Source organism: Vidua macroura, chromosome 2 (genome assembly GCF_024509145.1).
Source record: "Vidua macroura isolate BioBank_ID:100142 chromosome 2, ASM2450914v1, whole genome shotgun sequence".
Taxonomy (NCBI): Eukaryota; Metazoa; Chordata; class Aves; order Passeriformes; family Viduidae; genus Vidua; species Vidua macroura.
In genome coordinates, this window is record NC_071572.1 from 65708914 (window position 1) to 65729892 (window position 20979).

Below are 20979 nucleotides of genomic sequence, written 5' to 3' on the forward strand. Positions count from 1 at the left end.
GGTTAATCCTGCTGCTCTCAGTGTGGATGGCTTTAATGGAAAGCCTGACAGAGGGTATCCATAAAGTCTTCTAAAATACACACAACAATGGGGGTAAATGTAGACCTTCTGAAAAGAAGTCTTATCTGTACTAACTAGTAAAATATTTTTTCTGCCTTTTATTTGTACACATTTCTGTGCTTTTCCAGATTCTCAAACTACCTAGGGTATAAGTTTTTCACTTTTTTTTTCTACTTTAGGACTTCTGTCGGGAATCAGTCCAATAAAAGTTGAAGATAACGTGTTAGGAAAACAGTTCTGAGATTTTATTTTTGTGTGCCAGTAAAGAAGAGACTGCAAAGCTGTTGACTGTTACTGGAACAGCATGTTTGGGGGTAAAATAATTCCTTAATGTTAAATTGAAGATGTCTGTACATAGATATTTTTTAATATCCGATGCCCATTATTTAGATTACCTTTTATAATTTGGTTAATCACAAGGTGTGAAAATAGATGTAGTCACTCTAGTTGATTTTAGAAGCTGACAGGTGCAATTTAGAAAAAACTATTTTGATGTTGAGTATTTTGCTCTGCTATGGCTTTCAGGGTGGAGGTTTTCTGGTTTAGTGTTCTGGATGTTGTTTGCTTTTTGCTTCAATATTTTGTTCAGAGAGATTTAAACTTTTATTTATGTTTCTTTCCTTCTTCCCCTCATGCATCATCATTCAGTATCTACTAGTGCTCTGTAGGATTAAGAAGAATTAATAGTCATCATTTTTCTGTTCATTGTACTGTTTTCCAGTCTCTTGTAAAAGAACTTTTATTTTTTAATACTGAAATCTGTCAAATGATGTAAAAACAAAACAATGGAGAAGATTTATAATTTTATTTCTTTCTTTCTGATATGAGAGTGTATTCATTTCCAATTTATTTTTGGCATTAAAAGAAAATCAGATCAAGATAAGGATCCCATTGAGCTGAATACAGCAGACCTCAAAAGATATAGTACATTGTACTCCCAAGCACTAACCACCTGGAATCACAGTTACTTCAGGCTATTAAATGCTGTGGTTATAGTTCCAGACATAGGAATGCTGCAGTGGTTTTGGACACCTGTCCGTCCATTCCACCAAAATGCTTCTGCAAAACTAGAAATACGGCTTGAAGGTAGCTGGTGTGTGGAGTAACTACAGAAGCACATTGGTGGGAAGTGGAAGAGAATGTTCAGGAATTCCTGGCAAAAATCAGGTTTAAAAAAAAAAAAACAAACCAAAAAAAAAACAAACAGGTTTGGCTGTAGGCTGGTTATAGGGTTTCTGTGACAAATCTGCTGAATGCAAAAGCTGGAAGAATGAAAGGAATGTGCATTGTTTGTCCTGCACAGTTCAGCTTGGGGGAGCAGAGTTAATTGTGTTCTTCCTGCGGTTTTACTGTGATTGATAAAGTTAATTTTAGGCTTGATTCTGCCTTGTCTGGCAGCTCTGCTATCCTGTTGTGCTCAGTGTGGGAGAAAGGGAAATAGGTCACATGCACAGAAACTGGTCTTGCAGGCAAAACCTGGTGGGCAGCTTTGGTGACACGGAGATGGAGCTGTGATCTGTTTATCCGCTTGTTGTTCTGCAGGCTGGGGCCGGGAGTAGGACTGGGAACTAACGGGACTCTTTGTGTTGTTAAACAGTGCACTGACAGGGAGCCTGTCTGCTGAGTCAGGAAATGGCAGGTTTGCATCACTACTTCTAGGAGTGCCTATTGAGGGAAAGGGTGGCAGTGCAGAATTTTATTTTGGAACATTCCACTGAATGTATGTAGTTAAATAAATCCAGATAAGATTTTGAAACAGTTCAGAATAATAAAAGGGTATATGTGTGTCCATGCTGAAGTCAAAATGCTTCACGTTATTACTGTTTGCAGAATTTGAGACATTAGTGTATTGATTTATTTTTAAATATACATATATATATAGATAGATAGATAACATGTAGGTTGCTGTTGCAAATAAAAAAATAAACAAGAAAATGTGTCTTGTAAAGTATGAAGTAGCAGTATGAAAGATTTCACAGAAAGCTTACATTTCCTTATTTTGTGGTCTCTTGTTTGTTCAGGTTATATGTTTGTATATATATATAAAAAAGATAACATACATATGAAGGTTTTTACTATATATATATATTTTTCATCTTGCATTTTACATAGGAGGCTTGAGAATTTCCCCTCCAGGTGCTGAGCTTATGGAAGCAAAATCTGAGCCTTTTCCAATATTTTTCTCTTTGTATCTTTGTGGTTCTGTCAAACTGTGGCCAGAGTGTTCTGGGCTGGAAGGGACCCACAAGGATCATTAAGTCCAACACCTAAGGGAATGGCTCTGTTATGCCCAGTGTACAGGCAGACTTGTGCAGTATCAGCCACAAGAGTCCTGCATCTGTGGGAGTAGCTCCATAGGCTGGCTTGGGGAAGTTTGGCAGGGCAAAGAGGCTGGGCCCAGGAGTTCAGAATAGTTTGAAAGAGCCCAGGAATACACATAGGGAAATATGAGTGTTTTTTCAACTTCTGTTTCACAGCTGTGTTTGTAAACATGTCCAAGCTATATCAACCTGCAAGTGAAAGTAACTTCTGCTTATATGGATAATATTATGAATTAGTATGTCTTACACCAAGCTTTGCCTTAAAGAGAAATTCTGTTTCATGAGAGAATTAACCTGTGAAACTCAAGGTTTTTCTTTTGAAATTTATTATCAATTAGGTATCTGAGCAGCTTTTTTTACTGCTGATCATGTTCTCCTCAGAGGGAGAAGCTGTGGAGAAAGGAGGAAGATTTCTTTTGAAACTCAGGATAAACCCACTTTCTTCTCAGTGCTTTCTCACTCTCTTGATGTAGTGTAAAGCAGGTAGCAACAATCTGTCCTAATTCTAGTATATCCATGAGCAAGTCACTGGGTGTTCAGATGTGTTGCTACGCCTCTGTTACTTTCCTTTTTTTTGTCTTTTTCCCCCTCACCCTCTTAGATTTAATCTATCTTAGGAGTTACCAGGCAAGGTTTGGGATCCATTGAGGGGAGTGATGGTGAAGAGCATTTCATTTTCTTCACTTACATACTCTGTTTGATTTTCAGACAGTTCATGTGGATAACCCTCTAAAAGTCTGGGGGCAACTGCATTTTCTGGTTTGTGTGATTCTGAGCTATACCAAATATCATGAAACACACTGTGCTGAGTCGAAATAGTTCTCAGATCTCTGGCTTCTTTGAGAACCTTTTCCAGTTGGAGGTTGGCTTCTGTGTCAGAGACTATTTTTAGGCTGTGAGATGCTTAGGTCAATGATTTTTGTTGCTTGAATATTTGAAGACCATATGTGAAACGTAGAAAGTTTTGGTATTGTACAACTCTCTCTTGAAAAAAGCTTTTTCCTGGGGATTATGCCTGATGCACCAGTGGCTTTTAGTGAGCCTATACATGAACCTGAGCCTCTGCTGTGCCTGTTGTGAGCTGGCTGTTGTGAGCTACAGGGATACACCTGCAGGTCTGCTTGCAGTTCCCACATGTTTGATGGCATTTCTCAAACTTGATGTACTTTGAAGCACTAGCAGGCTTGGTCGTTGCTTTTGGGCTAAGCAAATAGATGAGGAGCCTTGGAAGTGGCTATTCAATTCCCAGTTACTTGTATCTCCATTTCACTTCTATTTCTCATGGAAAGGGTGCCTGCTTGGGTCCTGGGAGGCTTCTGAGCCCTTGGCTACAGCCTTGAGCAGGCATCTCTGACTTGCAGCATTTCCAGACTATAATGTCTTCCCCAGGAATAATCTCCTCGCTAGAGATTGATAGATACTCTAACTAACATTGGATTTAGCAGCAGTTGCCATTCATCCAATCTTCCTGATGGGGGGAAGAAGGTAGGTAAATTTCACTCCTGTCAAGCCAGAGGTGATGGTTTTAGAGCTCAGGGGGCACAAGGAGTTCATCGATAACATGGATCAGATCCTCTAGGTACTGTGAATCAGTGTAGTCAGCTGGATAAGGTGGCCTTGCTGGGGTTGTGACCTATGACTTAAAATAGGTAACAAGATTCAATATTGTGTTGGTTAGTTATGGCATCTAATACTGACTGTTCAGGAAAATGCCTGCTTCTTCATTTTCCTCCAACTCAAGCTTGTAACTTATATCTTAGTGTTGTCTTAAATTAAGCCTCAGCCAATCCAGTATTGTGCCATTCTCCTTTAAGCATAAGTTGAGGTGTGCAGGGCACACACAGAACTCCAGATAATCCTTGTTTGCTTTTGACTACTGGTAACAACTTTGTTGAGTTAGGATGAGTTGGATCACCAGTATCTGGCCACCATCTGATGATGTGTCAGAGCCTTTTAACAGTGTGTTCAGCCATGAACAAATGGGCTGTGTAATGCTGATCTGCATCCCTGTATCTCAAACTTCAGCTGTAGTAGGAGAGTTTATTTTTATATTTTTATATTTATATTTATATTTATAAATTCCATCCACTGTTTCTATGGCAATGGGCAGTCTGCTGCAGTCACCTAGCAGGTGCTGCTGTGTCCCCTTTGTGTCATCATGAGAGATGCATTAAGAGCTAGCTGTTGTGTTAGGTACGTGGCCAGGCATGTGGTGGGACACACCATGCAGAGTTTTCGCATGTGGAGAATTCTTGATGGTCAGTGCTCTCTGGAATGTGGACACCTGGTGGGTGTTACGGTGTGAGCACCAGTCTGGTACTCCTGTGGGATGGACCTTGCAGCAGATCATGGGATAAGGATGTTTTTTTGATTGGGTATCTGCAGCTTCTACAGGGAGTGCTGTTGTCCCAGTGGTGAGGTGGAGTGAGTAGACTCCATAAATCCTCTTTCGTGACATTTTCTCCATTCAAATCCCCTATCATTTGACTTTCATAAGGGAAAAATGTACTTGACCTGGCTTTTGCTGTAGGCCAAAGTTCACATGTATAGTCAGCTACACAGCTCAGCTGCTCAAATTACAGTAACTTAGTCCTGTTTCTAAGCTCATAAATCCATTTAACCTAAATCAAAGTAGTGAACTCTCTAAATTATTTGTCTTACGAGGCTTCAGCTTTGTGGATTCTTTGATCAGATATCAGCCTGGTTTTTGTGACACGCTGACAGTCACATGCCAAGGATGTAAATTCCAACATTTGGTACAGCTGTGTTTCCCTGGCATTCTCTGAGCTTTGTGGTGTTGAGGAACAAGCCTAAGCTATCTGAGAGTAAACAAGTCTCCCTGAAATAAGAACTGAAAACATCTGAGTTAATTTTAGTTAACTGTTCCTCTGTAAATAAGGGCTTGTTGTCTATGTAAGATAACTTCCGTAGCCTAAAAAGTAGGAAATTCTCTTTGCTGATGTGAATTTCTGTAATGGCCTGTGAAAAGTTATGTGACACAGGTAGTCCAGAGAAAGCAAAATGTCAAATACCAAACACTCACTGAGTGATGTAATTCCTTTCTAATCTGATACAGAGCTTGCATATAGTGCATCTTAACACTGAGCTCTAGCAGGCTCCAGCATAAATGGTCTTCTGAGATGCATCTTGTTAGGATTTAATGTCATAAAGCAATTCATAATTCAGAAGAGTCTCTCTCCAAGGGTAAAATTCCCCTCTCCTAGCTCTTGTAAATATGTGTATACAATAAAATAAACAAGTTTGATAGAGGTACAAAATGCAAAAGTTGTACATGTTAAACTGTATCCCAGCTGTTCTGATTTAGTAATTTCACTGTATATATAATACAACAGAGTAGACAGTATGATTTCTGGCAAATTACTTATTTTATACTTTCTCCAGTGAGACCATTTTAAAACACTGCATTTCAGTATGCTTTTATTGTGCAAAGCAATAAGAACTGCATTAGAATTTTTCAGATAGCACTTAAAAAAACAGTGAAGTCAATCTTTCTTCACTGAACACCCATTCAAAGTGATAAGAATGCATACAGGATGCTCAATTAGAGTCTACAAAATGTGAAATTACAAACTTGAATGTATTTATTTTATTTATCCTGACTTACCTATTTTATTTATCTTCGGCTTTGCTAGGGACTCTTTGTGGTGAAGAGCTGCTCCAGAATGAAGTCATAGAGTGATTCAGTAGAGGTGTTCAAGCATTATGTAAGCTGTCAGTTTGCTTTTCCTCTTTCTGGATCGTTCTCCTTCTATAAGATTTTATTTCCATAGCCTGGCATAGGTATTGTAGGTCATTATCTGCATTGTGAAGGGTGCTTTTCCATGAAGCAGGGAAGGCAAAATCTCAAATTGTCTGAGGTTGAATAAGAAAACCCTTTAAATACAAAGGTGTCAGTAGTTCAGTAATGGTCTGTATTCCTACCTCTCATGCATGCTGATTTAAATTAGCTTTGAGTCTAAGCTTGGTGTAGCCATATATATTTATATATCGTTTCTCTGGTATCATAATAGAGACTTTTGGGCTTCCTTGGCAAAACAAGATAGGGAAGTGGAAATGAAAGTAACCTGGGATTTTTGTTTGGTTTGATTGCTTCTTTTCTCCAGAGAGATGGTTTTGTGGGTCTGGGTTTTTGTATGTGATGATTACCACACTCAGCTTGTTTATAACCTTATCTATGAGGAAACCGTCATCTTTTAATGAATGTCTAGGAAAAAGCCTAATTACTTAAAAGCACAGCCTTTTTAATAAGGAGATATTTTCTTCTGCATCACATTGCTTTCTAAAGATGTCTCTGAAGCTGAACACATTAAATTCAAGTCTACAATGCTCTGTACCACAAAGACCTAGCAAGATCTTAGGACTTCAGGACACAGCCTCTGGAGTTGTGCCTGGAGATGTCCTGAGTACTTGCAGATATGAGTATACTCAGTGTGCTGTTACTTGCATAGCAATAACTGATGACAGGTTTTATTACAAAAAAGGTGATCTCCAAGGTGTGCTGCCCAATACATCTGCTGTCACGTCCCCCCTCTCCACAGACACTCTTGTATCAATCTCAGAGCAAACATCTAAATAATACCTGGAAGGATTTAGTCTTTAGGGCCTTTTTTGTTTTGGAGTGGGGGTTTTTGGTTTTTTTTTTTGTTTAGTTTTTGTTGTTGTTTGGTTTTTTGGGGGGGGGTTGTGTTTTTTTTGTTTGGTTTTTGGTTTTGCTTATTTATTATGCATCTTCTGATAAATCCTGATCTTATGGAAAATAAATCCTGATGATTTTAGGCTGCTTTGGAGTCAGTTCACCACTGTTGCAGGTGTGAGCCTTGCAGATGGAAAGGTGTGCCGAAGCCCTGGCTTTAAGCCCTTGGAGAGAAGGCTGGCAGTGCAGAAAGTGGGCTTTGTGGAGCAAACGGGGCCATGTGTGGCCCCAAGCTTGGCATTGCTCTGAAGGCAGCTGAGGCTGTTTCAAGTGAAATCTCTGCTGACTTTGGTGACGTAGGAAGAGCACTGAGTTATGTAGTGAGGAAAGGAATTTGGAGCTTAAAAACCCCCAGTGCCTTGAGGTTGATGCTGTAGCACTTGTCAGCCCTGTTGCACAGATGTCCCTCTTGGGCATTGGAGGTTTGCCCACACTCGGCTTCCTGTAGTCCCTTGTGCAGGGAAGGGAAGGGCTCGAGATGCTGTTCAGCTGTCCTGGTGTCTCTAGCAGTGTGTTTTGCCCAGTGGTAACTGCAGGCAGAGATGTGGCTGACAAAGCCACTTACCTGCCATGGAGTAGTGTGATTGAAGGAATGCTGAGATGGCAGCTGCTGTATTCACCGGGATGTTTTCAAAGAAAGCTGCATTCATAAGGACACAGCAGGAGTAAGGAGACTTGGCAGTTACTGTTTGGGTGCATTGTGGGCTGCTCATTATTAATTCATCAGCACTGGATGGTCAGTGTCATGTCCATCTGGCTTCTGCTCCCCTCTGTTCCAGGTGATGGGTGAATGTTCTGAGCAAAGCAAAGTTTGAGGGAGGGTTGACAGGCAAATAGTTTTCCTTCTGCAACAAGTGAGGTCACTGTAGGAAAGTGAAAAGGTGGAAGGTGGCTGTCACTGTTCTGCTTTGTAGTTTAAATCTCTCTGCTGTGGTTCCTAATGTAAACAGAAAAGGGATTCTGATCAGCTTTCAAGAAAAACTGAAAGCAGATTTGCTACATTTGAGTAAACCAAATTTACAGCATAGAGGAACTATCCTGTGATCTTTGACTTCATTGTATCATTTCCAATTACTTGGACATGATCAATTCCTTAATTGAAAACTGACTGTACAGCAAATCATTATTAAAAAGATAAACCTCAATGACATTGCTGTACCCATCAACAGAACAAAATGGAAAATTCTCTTCTATTCAAAGAGATCCATTCCTTAAATGTAGAGAAAGGGATTTCATCAGCAAATATTCTCATTACATGAATAGTTTTGTATTGATAGTTTCATTTCAGTAAACTATATCTTGACTTGTCTTGTGGGCACAGCTGCCACTTCTTCTGTAGCAGAGCAGCTGGATGTAAAACCTTGAGTTTATGACCTGACATGTATACATAGTTAGATGTAGATATATCTTGTCTGAACCTATATCTGTATTTCCATCTAGGAATATCTGTATAAGCATAATCATACAGTTTGTAAAGCTCATTAAAAGTATGGAGGCATTCACAAATACTCCATTCTGTATGTGTTAAACAATCAGCAAAGATTCCCAGTAGTGATCAAAAGAACTGAGAAAAACAATATTTCCATCTTTGTTTCTCTGTGGTTATAAAGATAGGAAGATAAAACCCATAAAGCCTACCTGTAATCTTGTTTGAGGTGTAGCTTACTTGTGAAGTGGCTTTTTTATGTTGGCTGGAGGTTTATTGTTTTGGTTTTTCTCTGCTGGAGAACTACAAGAGCGGTTTACAAGAGCTGGAGCCAGACTGTTGGAATTTTTTTTATGAAGCCACTTCTTTGACTGTTGGTTAAGAAATGTGAGTTTTACATAGGTAATATTAAAAGCAAAATGAGAACCCAAAGTTTAAATAACCCATTTTACTAAGAGAACTTCTCCTTTCAGTTTTTATGGGCCTCTGGTACTTTCTTGGGGGTTCTCCAGAAAGTCTTGCCAAAAGGAGATCTAACGAAACAGTACAGGCCAATATCCTCTACTTAAGGCAACGTTGTTTTTGACTACAGCTCTTCAGTTTACTGTTTTACTTGGTATTTTTGAGGTGTACAAAGCATTATTAAAAAGAATAACTGATAACAACAAACCCCCAAATTAAAAGGCAGATGTTTTCCACACTTCTCATATTCACTCACACATCTTCATATGCACTCAGAGAGCTGAATCACAGACCATGGGACTTGGCAGCAGAGGGAACCTGTGTTTTATGTGTTAGTGCTCTCTTTCCAGACCTCAGTGTTTCCTAGGAATGCCTACATCAAATGTTTTCCTACAGTTCTTTTTCTTTGGTTTTTTTCTGGCTGGTTGTGTTGTATTGGAAGTTGGCCATGGGTGGTCCTGAGGCATCCTTCTTTTCAAGAAAATATTCAGTGTGTAAATGGTTTATGTTGAATGCTTTGCCATTACATTTTGGGAGTCTGCCTTTGCTGTCTTATGTCTCTGGATTTCTCCTGCAGGGATAGGCCCGTGCACTGGAAGTGTGAATTAAAGATAATTGACTGTGGAAGTGGTGTATTTTTTCCTGTGAGCTGACTTTGCCCTTGTACTGAGAATGTTTACAATGATGAGAACTCATTTGCACTTCCTAAGCTTTAGTCAAATTTTTGACTTGTCATAATTTAACTGTGATATAAAGCAAACTGAGGTATTTAATGCCAACACCAGAAAGAGTTACCAAGAGCCAGTTTTCACAAATCCAGTTTTAGTTGTGGATTGGGATGAGTCATTTAATCTGATGCAATGAAAACAGAAAAGATGTTGAAGCACAGGTGTGTGAGTTCATCTTCCACTTCTCATGTTCCAGAGGAAAAAATTTTCCTGTCTGGGGGAAATTTTTAAGCTGTCTGCAGTGTTAACTTGTAACTTGATAGACATCCCAAACAGTAAGAATTCAAGACAGTGTTAATACTGATCATGGAAAAATAGGTCCTTAGAACCCACTGAACTAAAGGAGTCTCTCTTCTGAGTTCATATAGTAGTATGTAGAAGGTAGGGTTGATCGAATAACCTGGCACATCCACAGTTAAGTCTGCTTCTTTCCTTCGCCACAGCATTGCAGTTTATGTCAGCAGAGGAACTCTGGTCATAGATAATGACCATAGGTGGTAAGATGTACTCATTCCAGGAGCACAAGGAATAGTAAGCTGCAGAGCCAGTATGTGCTTGTGTACAGAAGCCTGCCATCACTGATACCCAGAGTGCTCAGGAGAAACCCATCTGTTTCCCCAGTCTTTTGAAAATGTTGGATACACGTGGAGATAATTTTTTTAAGAGTGACAAGAGCCTAAAGAAGTTGTGGTTTGTTGGCTCATATTTTAAAACCTTTTTATTGATGGAATTTGGGTTTTTTAAAATTTGTTCATTAAATGACAAAAGGGGTCCAGCATTATGAATGGCATCAGAAGATGAAGACAAAGGACTACTCAGTGTTCCTGAGTTGTTGCTTAATGATGGGTATGTGTTCCAGTTCACATACGCATGAAATCCACCAATTCTGAGAGGACTTCATTAAGGGCTCAGCCTTTAATAAGCAAGACTCCAACAGCCATGTTTGAGAGCTTTTTGTGTTCCAAAGTGCCACTCCAGTTAAAATCTCTTCAAAAAGAAAAGAAAAATCTCTCCCTACTTCCTGCAGAGATTTCAGTGCAAATCTAGACTACTCATGGGAGGAACTGTCTCAGATGATTTCAAGTGTTTGATTCTTGAGTGGGCTGACGAGTCTCTTGCAGTGAGATTGTGTCACCATTCAAGGCTTGTGAAAGACCCGTGCACCCCAGAGACCGCTGCCAAATGAATGTATCCTATGGCAATTCTAGAGTATTGCAAAGACCTTCCACCTGTTTTCTCCCAAACTGCAAACTGTGGCATACAGAGCAAATTATTTTAAAAATTAGATTGGAAAGTGCTGTCCAAGCTTATTGACATCCTTTGGAATCTTCACGGTTTCTGGTAAGTTTTTGTGAGCAAATTGTATGGTTGTTTGTCCAGTTGCTTACCAGCTCATCAGGGACCTAGACTTTCAGAGAAAACTTGTTTGGATTTAAACCCTTGAGCCTAGAACAACAGACTTGTGAATAACCTGTCCGCTGCAGACCTCCCTAGATGGCAAACATCTGGATTTTAGATTTTGTTCATTGGGTGCCCCACATTATTTGATAAGGAAGCTCACTTGCTTCCTCTTGTTCTCTTGCTTGCTGAGGTTTTTTTAGAGCTTGCCTCAGAATCACAGTAACTTCTTGTTCTTCCCCCTATTGAAAACCAAGCTTTTCAAAAATATAAAATGTAAAGAAAAGCTTGGATTAAATTGGACTCATATTTTCAAACACAATTAAAATACCTTGCCATGTTTAGATTTCATGGATTTTTAATTTTTTTTTAAGTGGGGCAGAGGTGTTTGCAAACTTCAGTTTGTAGTATTGGATAGTTTCTTGAAAGAAACAGGAAGGGTTGAGGCAAACTAGTTGTGCTGCTTGTTCTCCAGATACCAGTATTTCCAGCTCTTCTGCATTTGGAATTGCTGCCAAACAGGTAGCATGGTTGTAATCTCAGGTCACCACAGGTCAAATGAAACAGGGTTATCATTCTTTTGGATCATACAGGCAGAAGAAATCGTACTCTCAGGTGTTTCATTGTGCTCTAAGGCACTAATAAACATCTGGGAAACAGCAGGCTAACTGACCTCAGCTTGGTCACTGAGCAGACTGCAGCACTGGTCCTCCTGGAAATCACTTCTAGGCACATGAAGAGCAAGAGGACAGGAAACAGCCAAACATGAATTTACCATGGGCAAATTCTTCCTGAGTGTGAAGAAGTGATGGAGAGAGATCTTGGCAAAGGGAGAGCAGAGGACCTTGTTTACTTCGATGGTACCAAGGTTTCGACACTTTCATTATCATCCCTGGAGCCAAACTGAATTCCCTCTAGATGGATTGTTGGATAGACTTGCAGTGTGTGAAAAATTGGCTGAGCCAACATTGAACTGGCAGAGAGTTATTTGCGGTATTCCTTGTGGGCTGATACTGGTGCCAGTGTTTAATATTTTCATTGGTGGTACAAATGACAAGCTGGAGTGCACTCTCAGCAAATCAAAGGTGACATGAAATTGGTGGAAGTAGTAGATTACAGGAGCTGCCATTCAGAGGAACTTGAGAATGCTGACATGGGCTAGCAGGAACCCAAGAAGTTTAACAAAAAGAAAGGCAGAAAACAGCTTTGCAGAGAAAACCTGGGCTGTAAGTTGACTAGAATTCAGTAGCAAGACCTTGTAGCCACAAAAGCAAACCACAGACTGGGCTGTGTGAGCAGGAGTGTAGACAGCAGGTTGAGAGAGGTTTTCCTGCTCTGAGCTTGGGAGACTGAATACCCATACAGAGGGACTGTAGGGAGCAATGTCGAGGACCACTCCGGGGGTTGGGTCAGAGCACATGACATACCAGGAAAGGCTGTGAGAGCTCCTTGTGTTTCACCTGAGAAGGCTGAGGGGATGCTCCAGTTGACTCCAAACTATCCGTAGGATCATTATGAAGAAGAGGGACCTAAACTTTCAGAGGAGTCTAGTGAAAAGATAGGCATGAGGTGATTGTCAGAAGTTTCAGGTGGGGAAATTCGGGTTGAGCATAAGGAAAAATACCCTCCATTGTGAGAGTGGTGAAAGAGGTGATAGATTCTCTATCCCTGAGGGGGGTCTGGAGCAGTGTTGTTCAGCTTTGAAGCTAGGTCTGCCTTGAGCAGGACTAGAGACCCCCAGCTGCTCACCTTAGTATTTAATATTGCCTTTTTCTTGAAATAATGGTTTGTTAGTGCATGAAAATGAATAACTATATCATGGCTTTTTGAGAGGAACAATGCAAAAGTATTTTTTTCCTAAATCTTTCACATGCAGCTCATGTCACATTTCTAGCTTTAGATCTTTAGAAGTGGACGTTGCTGAATCCTGTGATTGTCTTTCTATGAATGAAAAATAAGCCAAGTCTCTTTCTCCTTAAAAGAGACTGTTATGTTCAGCAGAACTCGAGGTGGTGATGCATTTTTGCATATGAGCATGCATATGGCTTGAGAATGGGAGCATTGTCTACAGCCCTGCTTACTTTTGATGGTTTAGTTCAAAGCTTATTTGAGAGATTGTTAGGGGAAAATTCTGAAATGTCTTCTAGCATCAAGCTACCTCCTTGGCAAAGAGCACATTTTCTTGGTAGCTTGTTTTCTTCAGGAATTTGATATCATTCATACTCAATATCCACAGAGCTTCAGAAGAATGTGGCCATAATGCTACAGGGAATTGCCATCAAAAAAATATGGGCATTCTCACACATAATTTGCCATTATATAGGGCTTTCTAGCTCATACTGGTATATATGTAGCTCTCAATTAAAGCAATTTTTTAAATTGTGGTATGAAAGTAAAATTACTTTTTAAAAATTTTAAAAGCTGTGTGGGTTTGATCTTTAGACCTTTTCCATCAAGTGAAGTACTATAAATCTCCATGCAGAATTTTAGCTCACATTTCCCTGCCAAAAAGAGCAGTAGACTTACTGGTGTTGTGTAGCATCCTGGGGGAACTGCTTTGCTAACTTGGCTCATATCATTTTAACACATGGGCTCTTAGAGGGGATACAGCTGAGGGAGTACACAAAGTACTCTCATCCTAGAAAGAACTTGAAGCAGTATAGGCCAAAATTTCCATGCCCTTTTAATGGATTAACTGAACTAGCCGAGTACAGTGATTTAGGCAACAGGATAATGGAACTATGGAACTTCAAGTTATTTTGATTATTTTGATAGGTGTTTAAAGAGGGGTTTAATGTGCTAAGTAGCTGAGGCTGCTTTATTGAGGTTATACATGGAATAAAATAGCATTCTACCTTCTGAGGGCTTTTAAAGTAACATTGTTTATTCCTTTCATCTGTGTATTACATAATATTTTTTTTACCCTTTCAGGCATTGCATATGTATGCCCTGTTCTTGTATTCAGGAGCAGCTTTGTGATTTCCTGCATCTCCAGATCTTTGTGTTGTTTATTATCCAGTTGCCTAGGGGTAGTTGCCCTATCCTGTAAGTTTTCCAGGACTGGTAGTTGGGTTATTACACTGAGGCTGTCGGATGAGCCCTGGTGTGTGTAAGGGGTTGTGTGCATGAGGAGTAGGACACAGGGCTGGGATCTCGAGTGAGGAATGGGCCAGGGCTGTCCATTGGAGTGCTGGCTCACATGAGCAAGCTCGTTGCTGTTGGTGCCCTGGTGGGATGACACCGCTGGCTCTGCGAGGCTGTGCTGCTCCCCAAGGGCTGGGCAGGGGCTGTGGGGTGAGGGACAGCAGTGTGGCCCTGCCAGGGGGACGAGCTGCCTGTCGCTCCACTGCATCCTCTGAGCTACATGGCTCTGGGGACCCCCACTTGGAGCTGCATCCAAAGTGTGCCTTGCTGGGCATGTGTAATGTCTCTGAGTACGCATGGAACAAGCACACAAAACAGTTGCTGAATGTGAAAGTTTTCTTTTCAGATTCTTTGTTTTCTGGAAGGGGAGAGACAGCAGAAGGGAGCACAGACTGGGATCAGAGTTAAAAGCTCTCTTTCCAGTTTGACTATGAATTTGTTTCTGACCTTTTGTCGAAGATTTTTTTGTCTTTGTTAGACTCTTTCCAAACTGCAAAAGTCAGGAAGATAACAATGTTCACACATTTTATTAAACTGCTTTGAATTCAAGATAGAGTTAATAAGATCTAAGTGTTTTTACTTTTTTCCCCAGAGAATTTGTTTCTGCCACAGCTAACAAGTCTTTCAGTAGAATAATAACAAAGACAATGTTTGGTTATGGTATGTTTTTAACTTTGGCTCTGTCACAGACTCAGAGTTCTAATACTTTTTCTATAGCCATAGGTGAATACAAAATTATTTGTATGTTACTGTAGCTCTGTGGATGTATATTACAGAAATAGAAACATCTTACTTTTAGGCTCTCTGAGGTTCATTGTGAAGAAGCCCAGATGTTTTCCTTATTTTGTTGGCTGCCTGACACAGTCTTCCACAAATTTCCAGGTGGAATGGAAGCACACATACATGTCTTTCCATACATATTAAGTTCAGGATTTGATATGCTCTGTGTGTTTCACACAGGCTGTCTGCATGGTACGCACAGTTGGTTTGATGCTATCTTGGGCACACTACTGCACGTGCACATATAGCCATTTTTTGGGATACCTGGTGAGCCCAATTCCTTATACTTGGGGAATAAGAGGATATTTGAGATGGGATACAGAAGACATAAAGTAATTGTTCCCATTATGAGACTACTATGTTAAGTGGTCAGATTTTGCTGAGTATTTTACGTTTTGGGCTTGTGTAATATCACAGGTTGGGTTGAATGTAAAACCGAAACTTTTTGATATGGCACTGTGGATTTTTGGCTTTATCCAGTGTGAGGAATGCTTAGAACATGCTTTTTTTCTCCGGGATTTTCTTGTGTGTTTAGTTGACACCCTAGTTCTTTACAGACTTCTAACAAGTCAGAATTTTCTCATGATAAGAAGTCAATGAGTTGTACTGAAAAAGCTCTATATAATGAACTGACATTTGTGCCTTGTTTCCATGGATGAGGTTGGGGGAATTTTTCCCCTTTTTCTTTCAGTTCTTTTTTTTTCAGAAATCTGCTGTTTTCTGGCCCAAATTCAGTTCATCAGAATGCTCAAACTTAGGCTTAATTCAAGCATCTATTTACCATTGCACGGTCAAGAGTCACATCATAAAATAACAGGAAGTGATAGAAATAATAAACTTAAAAAAAAATTTAAAGATAAGGAAAAGGGAAGGTTTTTTTTTAAACTCACTTTTAAACAAAGTGAAATAGAAAATAACCACTAGATGGCACTTGAAAATTGTGTATAAGATAATACATCTGCTTTCAAAATCATTACAAGTGTTCATAGACCCAAAAGATGTTTATGTGGATCCACATAGTTCTGAGGCAGTGATACTTCTGAAAGCAGAATTAAAGTTCTTCAGCTTAGTATCTCCTTCTGTGATCAGACTAAACCACTGCATTAAGGAATCTAGTCTGAATTAAAAGCTCATTTCTGAGTCTTAAAATGCTGCCTTTAGCAAGATGATAAATACAAATATTGCTGATAAATGTATGCAAATTAGTTTGGTTTCCCCTTACTTTTAATGGAATCACAGAATTGTTTAGGTAGGAAAAAACCTTGAAGATCATTGAAGTCCACCATTAAGCCATGTCCCTAAATGCCACATCTACATGTCTTTCCAAAGACCTCCTGGGATGGTGACTCAACCAGATCTCTGAGCAGCCTGTTCCAATGCTTGACAACCCTTTTGATGGGGAAGTTTTTCCTTATATCCAGTCTAAACTTGAGGCCATTTCCTCTTGTTGTTTGGGAGAGGAGATTTGTAGCCATTTGTTTTAGCAAAATTCTGCTCTTCCTTGGCGTTCTGTTTACCTACTTGTGTTATGCCTAATGTTAGATACAATGTATTTTGACAAAGTGTTGCTGCTTTAAAGATGGTTAATAGCTTGGAAATTAACTCAGAATTTGCTAGGGAGGGGTTTATACAAGAAACAGACTCACAAAGGTTAATTTCTCATTTTTGGCTTTGTACACTTGCCCCTCTTGGTAAGGGAAGAGGATGGAAGATGATTATGACAATTTGATTATGAAGAAAATATTTTAGTAGCCCAGAGGAATTTATTATCAAGTCAGTCTTGTGGTATTTCTGTTAGTGAATATGGCACAAGCCCCTTTTATTTGAAATTCTTGTGTAGCCTCTTTATGGTTGTTTCTGAGAGTTGCATTGCATAAGAGTTACATTACCATGATTTACAGGCTTTATATTGAAGATACATTGAGCTGAGTAAATACTTTCTGTAGCCATTAATTTGATTCTTCTTCCATAGGAGTAGTGGATAGTAGCTGTACAAGGGAATGTTTAGACAACTGCCTTAGCCTATTGCACTTGAACTGAAGAGAACAGAAGTAGACAAACTATAATATGGGGTTATGCAGGGATATTTTATGGCCTATTAAATATGTATTAAGGGAGTGATTCTTTCATTTGCTCATACAGCTGTATATGGTTCCCCTGACACTGGTGGTAATTATGAGTGGATTTTATATGAAAGCTCTGTTAAGCACATGGTAAACCTTAGAATGGGTTACAATAGTGATGGACACAGCTGCACTGTCCTGGTTTTGCAGAAGACACTGGGACACAATCAATAAGAGGTGAAAAGGAGAGTTGAACAATTTTACCATTCAGCTGTGCTCCCCCTGCGATGTCTGCTGCAGGAACATCTCTTTGTGCTGCTCTGCACTGCACAAAAGCACTTGGCTGTGTTTCTGCCATGACTGCACCCTACAGCAATTTGTATGCCTGCTAATCACAGATAAAAATGGAGCTTTGGGATTGACAAGTCTAGAACATGTACTTTTTTACTTTTTTTTCTTTCATTCATAGGGTCTCATCCTCCGAAGGCTGCGAGCAGAACTCCAGGCCATCATTTTTGTTCACATAAAATTCCAATTTGACTTTGATTTCTTACCTGATAGGCCCTTCAGTGAGGAAGCTGTTGCTGAACTGCAGATGCCCTCCTGGGAATGATCTGATGAAAATGTCCATGCACTAAAATTCATTAAGATTTTTGTGTGGCCATCTTACCTGTGAGCGCACTAGCCCTAAAAACTTTTTATGCTGAGATTAAGAATTTAGTAGCTTGCAAAAGCTAGAGAGCTAGCTGATGATCAAGTTGACAAATCACAAAGACTTTCATTTTGCAACACTGAAATAATAGGAAATGCAGGAATGACAGCTGTCTTTCTAGAAAAGCTGCTCCCCATGCAGGCTCAGGTAGTCTTGCTTACACAGGAACCCAAAGCAATTTTTCATGGTGTGCTCCCTCAGATCTAACTTGCTGAAAGTCAGTGGTTTTTTGGATTGTGCTGTTGCTATGGTTTGTGATGCTCTGCAGACAAGCTCTCATCTCCTGTCTGAGAGGTGATTGCACTTTACAGTCTATTCCATGAAAAGTGCTCTGCTGACAAATGACTCTGGTGTCAGTAGAGGGCTTTGAAGTGGTTGTTGTAATTATCTCCCCTCTGTGGGAGGAAGTATTGCAAAGTAGGTTGGGCTCTGCTGCCTCTGTGTTCTGAATTTCAGGCATTTATTCTGCTCACCTTCCCAGGTTTCTTGGTGCTCTCTCCTGTTGTGGCAGCAAATGTAGAAACAAAAAGAAATGCTGCTTTGGAGCAAAAGAATTGCCAGAATTTCCAGGTTCTGTGCTTTATATCTCCTTCATCTAGGAGCAGAGCCAGGTTTGATAGTGCAGGTGTCCCAGTGTGTCCCTCCCCTGGGTGACTTCACCTACATCTGCAGGAGGCCTTGCTCTGCTCCCCAGTTTGTAGTTCCTTTGAATTAGCACTGCAGAGAGCATGCAAGGAGAGAACCCCCTGCCTGCTCTCCGGGAGCTCCAGGCAAAGGAAGTTGCTAGACTAATAATCCAGGTGTCTCATTCCAGCAGATGCACAGGGTTATAGGCAGACCTGCTGGTGATCCTTTGGCACGTGGGATGGTTAGCACCTGGTGTCCAGAAGGATGGATGTCAACCTAACAAATGCTTGTCTTCTGTACTTTATGACCCGAACATTTTGGCTAGCAGAGTGTGTCACTGGAGCCTTGCTTGGTGAAGTAAGCATAGCTGGAGCCTGTGACTTGATGGGTTTCTGGTTTTTGTGTTTCTGCCTTTGCAGCTGCTGAAGTCTAAAATGAGCCCTACAATAGCAAATGTCCTACTGTAACTTAAATTGAAGACAACAAAAGTTATGGTTATATGGTTAAGACCTGAGTCTTCAGACAGCTGCTTTTACCTAAGTGACTCTAGGCTACTGTTAATATGCTTCTGTTTGAGGAAAGATGTTAGTGATTTGCAGCCCCAGACCTTTTTCTGCAAGGCAAACTCTTCCATCAAATCTTCCCCTTCATCGGCACCAGCAAGCCACTTCACAGAGGCAAAAGGTGCCATAGTGAATGCTGTTGTTAAACATAAAATGTTTTCCATACTAGACAAAGCTTGCTTGATTTCTTTGCATTAAAAAATGCCAAAGAAAATATTTCTTATTTTGCATGTCTGAAGGAAAAGAGAAAGAGTAGAGTTGAAGTTTAAACTCAATTGACTTGTGTTATATGTTGCTTTTCTTCCTCTTTGGCAGGTATGAAATGGATACTTAAAAAAACCCCAAAATTTAAAAGAAGTGCTGTTGACGTTTTTCTATGATCTTGGAGTTTAATTTTATGTGTTAGAGAACAAAGAAAGCAAGCAACTGATATCGGAGTTTGAGAATAAGGAACAGTTTAAAATAATTCTGAAGATGGAAGAGTATGTCATTAAAAATTAACTAACACTTGTAGCTGTGCTGCTAAGTGTTTCATGTGGTGACAGTCTCTCCCAAACCTCCACTGGCAAACAGGACCCCATTGAGTCTCAGCATGTCCCCCATTAAACCATAACATCTCTGAAAATTAGAAAGCTCATTAATGGCTTTCTGCTGTGAAGCAATAAAGAGTATATTCACTGACTGGTCAGCAATTAGTGCCAACTAGTTTTTGTCTTACATTATAGAAATATTCTGGTTCATTTATTCCACAGCTAAAAGAAACCTATTAAAAAAAAAAAATACTTTGTATTTGTGTAGGTGTATTTTCCAGCCAGCAGTCTCCTTTTACTTTCATGTGAAAATTCAAATACCTCTTCAGCCCACTAGACTGCTGAGAACAAGAACTCATTTCCCAGTCTCCTGCTTCTTTATTGAAACAGCTCAAGTCACTGACTTAGTAGTCCCCAAAACAACAAGCTATTAGTGTCATAGTTTCATAGTTCAATCCTCTCTTTTCTTGCTAGCATTTGTTTTTATCATGTAGTAGAGAATTTAGATGTGTAAAATAGAGTAGAAAGTGTGGAAAATCCACTTGAAACTCAGCCTTTGCTCCTTTGTACCAGTAGTCTTCATTGAGTCAACCAAGAGCCCAGCTGGCCTCTAGGAAATGTGGGGGTTTTTTTAAGGTAACAGGAAATCTGAAATTCATTTCCACTGTCCTCATGGAAATGAGAGTTGCTGAAGCTCAGATGTTGTTCTATTGAGAATCTTCCAACAGGGAATTGGAAGATAGTCGCAATCCATGTCTATGGGGTTCTCCTTTTGCAGGTCTTGCATTTCTTTCTAACCTGTATTACAACATGTGCCTTAGAGCACTTGGCTGTTTTTGAAGGCCTTTATAAGGATTTTGGTGTTTGTGGATGTAGTTTATCAAGTGTAGCTTATTTAGCACAAGCAGCATTCTCAGTGGCAGATCAACACTGGGATGAGATAGTCCCAAAACTAGTATTGCTGAATTAGTACTTGGTCACCTGTGTGTATAAGGTTTTATAAATAACAGAGGAAGATAGCAGAAAAACAGAACTTAGCATTATCAAATGTAATCAAATGCTTGTTGTTTACGAACACTTTAAAAAACAAAGACTTGTAAACAGTTACGTATTTGAAATCGAAACAGAGGCAGTAAAAAGCTAAACATTTTCTCCCCTACTTTCCCTCCATCCACCTCTTTTCTTAAGGAATTTTTTTTTTCATCTGAAGCTCTATTACCTATACATAAGACATCCAAGAAGAGTGTGATTCTTTGATTAGTGTTTCTTGGACCAGGACAGCCAGCAGACGCACATACACACACACACAAGAAAATTCTAAATTTTTTTGTACTGATGTAATATTTCTGTAATATTTGATCTGTATATGCACGAAAAGTAAATGTACAATGTCACCCTAAAGGTATCTTGCTGTCAATTAATCATGAATGTCAGCCTTGACAGGTATCCTC

General features: G+C 39.8%; 1 protein-coding gene across 5 annotated transcripts in view; it reads left to right on the forward strand.

Annotated features, from left to right (window-relative positions):
- Positions 1-20979, forward strand: part of BBX (BBX high mobility group box domain containing) — a 135119-nt gene that overhangs the window by 52373 nt on the left and 61767 nt on the right. Inside the window, exons 1-2 of one of the 5 annotated variants that reach the window (XM_054001696.1) lie at positions 4570-4639; positions 6035-6106. The exons of the other annotated variants lie outside the window; for them this stretch is intronic. The gene's annotated coding sequence lies outside the window, so the exon portion shown is untranslated. Of the gene's footprint in view, positions 1-4569; positions 4640-6034; positions 6107-20979 lie in introns of those variants that run through there. 5 annotated transcript variants of the gene reach the window in all.